This window comes from Phyllobates terribilis, unplaced genomic scaffold (assembly GCF_046119375.1).
Source record: "Phyllobates terribilis strain yellow unplaced genomic scaffold, ASM4611937v1 Scaffold_12__6_contigs__length_324123572, whole genome shotgun sequence".
Lineage (NCBI taxonomy): Eukaryota > Metazoa > Chordata > Amphibia > Anura > Dendrobatidae > Phyllobates > Phyllobates terribilis.
Window position 1 is genome coordinate 287,882,112 of NW_027362772.1, and position 7,862 is coordinate 287,889,973.

A 7,862-nucleotide genomic window follows, 5' to 3' on the forward strand; every position below is an offset into this window, starting at 1 on the left:
TCAGTCACTGTACAGGAGGAGGAGGTGAGCTGTGAATATAACCTATTATGAATGGTGGATCCTGTGTTATCTACTGTATATAGAGGTGTTACTGTGAATGGAGCTGGCTCTGGTTGCAGTAGTGTAACCGCTTAGATGCCTTTATCAGTCGTGACAATGTCTGTAGTTTGTTAAGAAAAAAAACGAACTTTTTTTTTCACCCTCACCTAGTGTCATGTGAGGAAATTCTTCTTGCTTCTCGAGAAAAGCCAACTTGCTTCCTGGAATAATAAAATAAAAACCTTTGTTCTTATTTTATATTTGTGCCATATTCTCTTTTCCTGAGAACTGATAGTGCAGCCCACAGAATATCACACAACCTATATAAATACTGAGCGGTGCTGTCCTCTACCTGCAGTTGTGTGAAGAGCATTTTCCAGGGTCGTTGACATCTCCGTTGAATCGTAAGTTGTTTTTATCCAGTTATGTAAATGCTTCTGAATCACTTTCATGGTGCAATCAGATGGCCATATAAATCGGAACGAGATCTAAACACAGTGCACGGACTGGCCGGCGGCTCTGCCTACCCGACTCTGACAGCTTTATGTATTTCTATGCGGCTGTCACACTCAGATCGGGAGAGCCACTGCCAGTCTGTGCACCCCGTTCCGATCTCCCATGTCGTCTGCGCCCTATAGCTAAAGTTTATGCTGAGGCTGCAACTAGAATTTTTGTATCAGGAGCTTCCAAGTTTAATTAACGAGCGAGATCTGCTGTAGAAAGGAAATCATTGAGCTGCACCCCATAGTTAAGGGGGTTTTCTCATCTTGTTAAATAGGTAAAAACAAGCAACTTTGCAATTTACCTCTTATTAAAAATCCTCTTTAAACTCTATAGATGACTGATGGTTGCCTAGATTACCGACCACCCCTGCAGTCTATCGGTGGCCTGTCACCTAGACAATGAGCGCGTGCTTGCAAGCTCGTAGCACTAAAGCTCACAAGCTCTACTCTAATGCTGCCCGGAGCCCTGAATCCAGCCGGCTCTAGTGTCCCTGCGCTCCTCCGATGCTGCAGAGGCAAAGTTGTCTCTGCTAGGAGCATGGGAGGGGGCACAAGCTTGGCCAACCGGCAGGACCATGCTGCTAGACCGAACAGTCAATCTTCAAGAGCGCATTGACCGTGGCAATAATTTATTTATTAGTTAATATTATTATTGTTATATCTCACATTGCACCTCCATGCAGCCGAAACCCCTTTCCAACTGTGTGAATAGGCGCTAAAATAGTCTGCTCATTCATCCAGGGGAATGGTATGTCCTGTGCATCACACCATGAAACCCTAAATTAAGACTTTTTATTTTTTTATGCTGCTTTTATATTTTACTCTTTTTCCCTCTGTTCTTTTTCTCTTATATCTTCTTTCCTTTTTCTCTTCTCCATCTCCTTTATTTTCTCCCTCCTCTCTATCTTATTTCTGTTTCTTCTGTCTTTCTCTTTTTTTCTCTCCTTATTTTCTTTACTCTCTTCTCTATTTAGCCTCCCCTTCTTTTTTCTCTCTTCTTTTTTCCTCTTTCCTTGTTTCGCTTTCATTTTCTTTCCTTCTTTCCAATTCTTCCCTTCTTTCCATTTCTTGCCTTCTTTCTTCCCTTATTTATTTTCTTTCTTCTTTTCCTCCTTTTCTTTCTCTTCTTTCCACCCTCTTTCTCTTTTCTCTCTTCCTTCTCTTCTCTCTAATTTCTTGTCTCCACTTTCTTTCCCTCCTTTCTCTCTCTTTTTTTCCTCCTTTTGCATCTTCCTCTCTTTTCCCCATCCTAGTTGTCTTCTCTCTTCCTTCTCTTCTCTCATTTGCCTCTCTCTTCACTCGCTATTTCTTCTCTCTCTCTCCTCCATCTCCCCACAATACGCCCCAGGAATCGTACCAAACTTCATCCCGTATGTTGGTGTTATCCATTTTTTTTATTTTATTTTCTTTACAAAATGGCAATAAGCCATATGGAGAACCTTGTAATGGCAGAATAACATCAGCCACAGATCTATGTTCCACTTGTGTGAGGCTCATCTTCCTGGCAGCCATTGCATCCAATGCAAAATGGCAGCAAATAATATTTGCAAATTGAAAATTTTTATCCTTAAGAAGTAAATTGCAATTATATAAAAAAAAAGTGAAAGGAAGAACAAAGGCAGATTGTAACAAAAAATAAACCTTTATAAAAGAAATGTAAGGGTGGGATGGCAGCAATCAGAACAGCTGGGTTAGAAGCAGCACTTTTTGCTCTTTTATCACTTCCACTCCTTCGTACGGACTAATCATGTCGCCTCCTATATATATGTATTTTTCCAGATAAAACATGAACCTCGTTCCGCAGGATTGTCCTCCATGCCCTCCATGTCCTCCATGCCCTGTATTTGTGGTGGATCCATGTCACTTTTGGCATGCAGAGTGTCTGCCGACATTTACAGAACTCTGCCTGCACAGCACTCAGCACCCGACCCATCATTACATCTATATAATGTACCATGGCACCACGTACGCAGCCGCCGTGCAGATCATCCAGCATGGATTTATACCATCCAAGGATGGCATGTTAGGGCCGGGGGTCTACGTGAGTCGAGACATAAATAAGGCCATGAAATACCCACTGAACAACGATCCCACAAAGGTTGTGTTGAAGTTAAGGGTGAATGTTGGAAAAGTCAAGAAGATAGACCATCAGAACCATCCATTACAGAAGACGTGGAACAAGCATGGGTATAACACGGCCTGGGTGCCACCGCACTGCGGCATGAATCCCAGCGGCCAGGAGGAAGATTGCGTCTACGATCCTCACAGGATTAAAGTTGTCGACGTCGTCTGCGGGAATCCCAGTTATGTTTGTAGTCTAAAGCAGTTACTGTGACATTATATATATTACTCAGCACAAGCAAATAATATAGAGGAGGGAAGATTTCACCTTCGCCTCCACTCATGTTACTCACTTGTCGCTTTGCAAATCAATAAAATCAAATCTCTAATTGTTACTTTCAAAATGATTTCACTTAATAAAAACAAAAGCAAAAATAAATATTTTTCTTATTGTCTTTTTCGTTATCATAAGTTCAGTATTATAGGTGGCTTCACTCTATGATGTAAGGGGTGTTATAGGGGGTGGTGTATAAGAAACTTAGTGCAAAGTTTACAAGGATCCCTAAGGTCTCATTCAGATACAATGCCTGATAACACCTCTATATACAGTAGATTACCCCAGAAATCACCACTCAAAATAGGTGATGTCACAGCTCACCTCCTCCTCCTGTACAATGACTGATAACACCTCTATATACAGTAGATTACCCCAGAAATCACCACTCACAATAGGTGATGTCACAGCTCACCTCCTCCTCCTGTACAATGACTGATAACACCTCTATATACAGTAGATTACCCCAGAAATCACCACTCACAATAGGTGATGTCACAGCTCACCTCCTCCTCCTGTACAATGACTGATAACACCTCTATATACAGTAGATTACCCCAGAAATCACCACTCACAATAGGTGATGTCACAGCTCACCTCCTCCTCCTGTACAATTACTGATAACACCTCTATATACAGTAGATAAAACAGGATCCACCATTCACAATAGGTGATGTCACAGCTCACCTTCTCCTCCTCCTGTACAATGACTGATAACACCTCTATATACAGTAAAGAAGACAGGATCCACCATTCACAATAGGTGATGTCACAGCTCACCTCCTCCTCCTCCTGTACAATGACTAATAACACCTCTATATACAGTAGATAACACAGGATCCATCATTCTCAACAGGTGATGTCACAGCTCACCTCCTCCTCCTGTATAATGACTGATAACACCTCTATATACAGCAGATAACACAGGATCCACCATTCCCAATGTTATATCACAGCTCACCTCCTTCTCCTGTACAATGACGAATAACATATCCATATATGGATGATAACACAGGATCCACCATTCACAATAGGTGATGTCACAGCTCACTTCCTCCTCCTCCTCCTGTACAATGACTGATGACACCTCTATAAACAGTAGATAACACAGGATCCACCACTCACAAAAGATGTCACCGCTCACCTCCTACTAGTTCTGCACGCTGTCAATTCATGCTGCAGATTCTATACTCCAGATTTCACCTTTCACTATGTGACATCTGCTATGTTTCTGCAAATGAATATGCAATAAAATTAGCAGGTTTTGCTGCAGAAAACCAGCAGCAGCAGCAGCAGCGGATCAGTCTTGTGCTCACATGCCGATACTCCAAAGGGCATGATTTATTTTTAAAATTAAGCCACACTTTTTTATGTGCTGCAGCTTAGTCCTTTTCAGTAGTGCAAATACAATACCAGACACAGTCATGAACAAAAGGGAAATTATTTCTTGATCTCATTACCTTGTTTTTTTGCTTTCAGTTTGTTATGTAGGGTGCTGCTTCAAATCAGCCCCTCTGCACTTCTACAGAACATCTGCATGTATAGGGGTTGCACTGTTCATACGTTAAGAATTTGGCAGTATTTTATATCAATATTTGTAAGCCAAATTCAGGAGTGGGTGAAACATGCAGAAGTGGTGATGTGTTTGTATTATACAGTACTTCTCCTCTGATTGTAAATACTGAACGTCTGAACGTGGCCTTATACAGAGTATTCCTAGGCTGCCAGAAATGGTCATTGTTTTGGAACCTAACACAATATACACTACTAGGCACGATGGAAGCGACACAGCTGGCCACAAATGTAGTGCAGCTGTGATCAAACTCCTCCCCTCTGCCATGCCTCCTCACTGTTCTTTTTCCACAATGTCTTGTCTCCTTACATTCCTCCCTTCTTTTATCCTGCCAATCCCTGGGAGAGGGAAGCTTATAAGTGTGTGTTGCTTCTTTTAAGGTAGTCCAACTTTTGCCAAGAGCCGCACACATTCCTGAGTCTTCTGTAGGATTTGCGTCCAGATGAACTCATCTTGTGCATACTGCCTAGGAGGAATGCCTGCATTTGCTTGTTCTATCCTGTGCAGTTCTCCCGATAGAGGTTCTTCCGAGAGATCTGAGGTTCCAGTCAGTTCACTGGGCGTCAGCTTCTGTTTGTTTCCCCGGCATATTGATCCACCCTTCATCATGATCAGCGGCTGGTTTAGTGACTGTTTCTAGTGGGGTCTTCAGGGTGAGAACCTTCTCCCATTTTTCCGCCTCAGGCATGGACGAAGCATATTTATGTTCCAACACTCCCGTCGGGGCACACTCTTCATCTTCCGGTGGAACTTCATAAACAGGGCTATTTGGATGGACTCTCCTCACAATTCGATAGGGCACTTCCTCCCACCAGTAATCTAACTTATTCTTGGGTATCTTGACTCGTGTCAACACCAGCTCTCCTGCCCGAAGGGGTTCTTCCTGTGTCTGACTTTTGACGGGGTACTCTATCTCCTTACGTTTCTGTTTCACTAAGCGTCTCATAATTTGAAGTCGATGACGATGACCCCAAACCCAGGTAGTTAGGTGACTTCCCAGATGGAGTAGGGTTTGGGAAGATCCTCTGGTATTACGTTCACCTGGGCGTTTTCTTTCAGAGGGTTCCACTGAAAATTTACTTTGCTCAAGTTGATGCAGCATACCGGCACACGCCCGTGCCACACCGTGGCGAGAGTTCAGGTGACCAGGAGCCCAGGGATTGTTTTGTCTCTTTCTGTGGGCTCAATTTGCACCTCCACCCCCTCGATTGGTACACAGGTCCTTACAGGGAGGGTGAGTATGGTTTGTCTGATGAGTAGAGTCACGGCAGCCTCCGGAGGTATAATCACTTTGCGAAGAAGCTGAGAGGTGTCTGGTAACTTCTGTACCTGACTCACTTGGATGAGTTGTTGAAAAACCCTTCGACAAGCTTAATACCTTGTACCGTGATTCCGGTTGCATCTTTGTGGTTCACCAATTAGGAACTCCCCTACTTCCTTCTGGATATTCATTCCGAACATCACTATGGGCCCAGGGCTTATTGGGTCTTTCACCAACACAATCCCTTTCTTTCCTAATTCTCGTCCGCACATACGGACAGTCATCCACACCACCCTGGCCACTGGAATGGGGAGCTGGTTGGCAGCTACTAATCTAATCTTCGGCCCCTTCTTGGACCAGCTGACTGCAGTGAAGTGAGCGTGGAAGTATTCTTTGGGCATAGTGGTCACCTCAAACCCCGTTGTCCATTACACATTGAATACGTTTCCCATCAAATTCAGCCCAAGTCATGGGCCTTTCGGAGACAATATTTTCAGAGCCTTCCTCCCCTTCTTCTGGGACATGGTATCCCACGGTGTGCTCCTCATCCGTGGAGGTCCTTAGTTTAAATGACGCCCCCTTCTTCCTTGGCTCCGGCTTGGGCACTCTGCTCTCGAGATATATGTCCTCGGCCACCACAGTTCCAACATTCAACTCTTCGCTCTTCCGTCCGGCGACGGGTCTGAGATGACGAATTTGGGGGTATAGGATCCTCTTCTTGGTCCCTCTCCTTATATCTAGCTGAGGGGCCATCACTTGGCAAGTTACTAGAGGCTCCTTTGAGATTGCATAACTCTCCTCAAATATCTCTGATCTCTTTACATAATTCTCTTGCCCAGTCAAGTTCCCTGCTGGCGGCTTCCGAGGCAGTAGCTACCTGGTCACTCCGAACTGTGGCCATCAAGGTGGGTGCTTCTATTGCTCAGACTCATGCCTCAGCCCCAGTTTCCAAGAATATCATGTCTGGGTTAGTTCGTAACTGCTCCTTCAGAGCCTGCCACAGGTAAGGGTCCCTTAGATCGGCAACAAACTGATCCTGCAGTACTTTGTCTAAGGATTCCAGCCCTCGACATTCCTCTAGTCTTTTTGGCGATATAGGCCGTCACCTCCTGCAGAGCATTGACATACTGCACAATAGTCTCACCTTCCCCTTGAACTCTTTTAAATAAGCGCATGTGTAAGTTACCAAGGTCAGTAGTGTCACCGTGCATATCTTCCAAAATCCCAATCTCTTTTTCTATTGTGTCACGGTCCTTAGGTTGTCGGTACGTAACAGGCTGTTGTGCCTGCCAATCAAGAGTCAGCAAGGCTATCTCTGCCTGCATGGCTGGGGTCATAGGGTACATCCTGACCATGCTCCGCAGTCTCTCCACCCAATCCCACAATTGTAAATTATCCCCCGTGAATTTTGGGAGGTTACTGAGCATGGTTCCTAGTGGAATACTTCCCCTGACAAGCCCGCCATCACCCTGTTCTACCATTTCCGCATTGGAATGTTGCATCCTGCCGACTACGACTAAGTATAAGCCGGTACCAGAATGCAACAGCAGAGACACAGCCAGAGCAACAGTATATTTCTTTTATTTAACAACTAATATTAATAATAAAACATGTATTATATGGTAACAATTTCCTTACCATGTTTGACAGTAAAATAAGCATTCAGAAGCTGGTAGTTTAAAATTATCTAGGTTGTCGTTGACTATAGTTGGCGAGGGGCAGTCTTTTAAAGCCTTGGCAATACTCTGTTCTTGTCACAACTCGCTGCCCGTTTCCCCCGTCACTCTCTATCCACTTTCGTGATGCCGCTCTGGTATCTGCTGGTCCCCGTCTGACTACTGTCTTTCCCATCTGTACCATCTGTAAGGTCCTAGATGACCTTAATCATAGCAAGGGCTATGATTAAGGGCATCTAAGAAGCCAGAAACGCATCAGTTATTTATCTTTGCATGTCGGGTTTTATGGTATAAAGAAATAAAATAGTGCTTTTATTTTTCCTGTGGAAGTGCCGCTCTATTCACTCTTCCACACCAGCTGGAGTCATGGCACCCATCAGTTTTCGTCCCATGGATTTCCAACTTACTAAGTGCG

General features: G+C 44.2%; 1 long non-coding RNA gene across 1 annotated transcript; it reads left to right on the top strand.

Annotated features, from left to right (window-relative positions):
* The first annotated feature begins 308 nt into the window (after window positions 1-308).
* On the top strand, window positions 309-3,057 carry LOC141171621 (uncharacterized). Its single transcript, XR_012252363.1, has 2 exons — window positions 309-443; window positions 2,322-3,057. It is a non-coding gene; the product is annotated as an uncharacterized lncRNA (long non-coding RNA).
* Window positions 3,058-7,862: the final 4,805 nt, after the last annotated feature.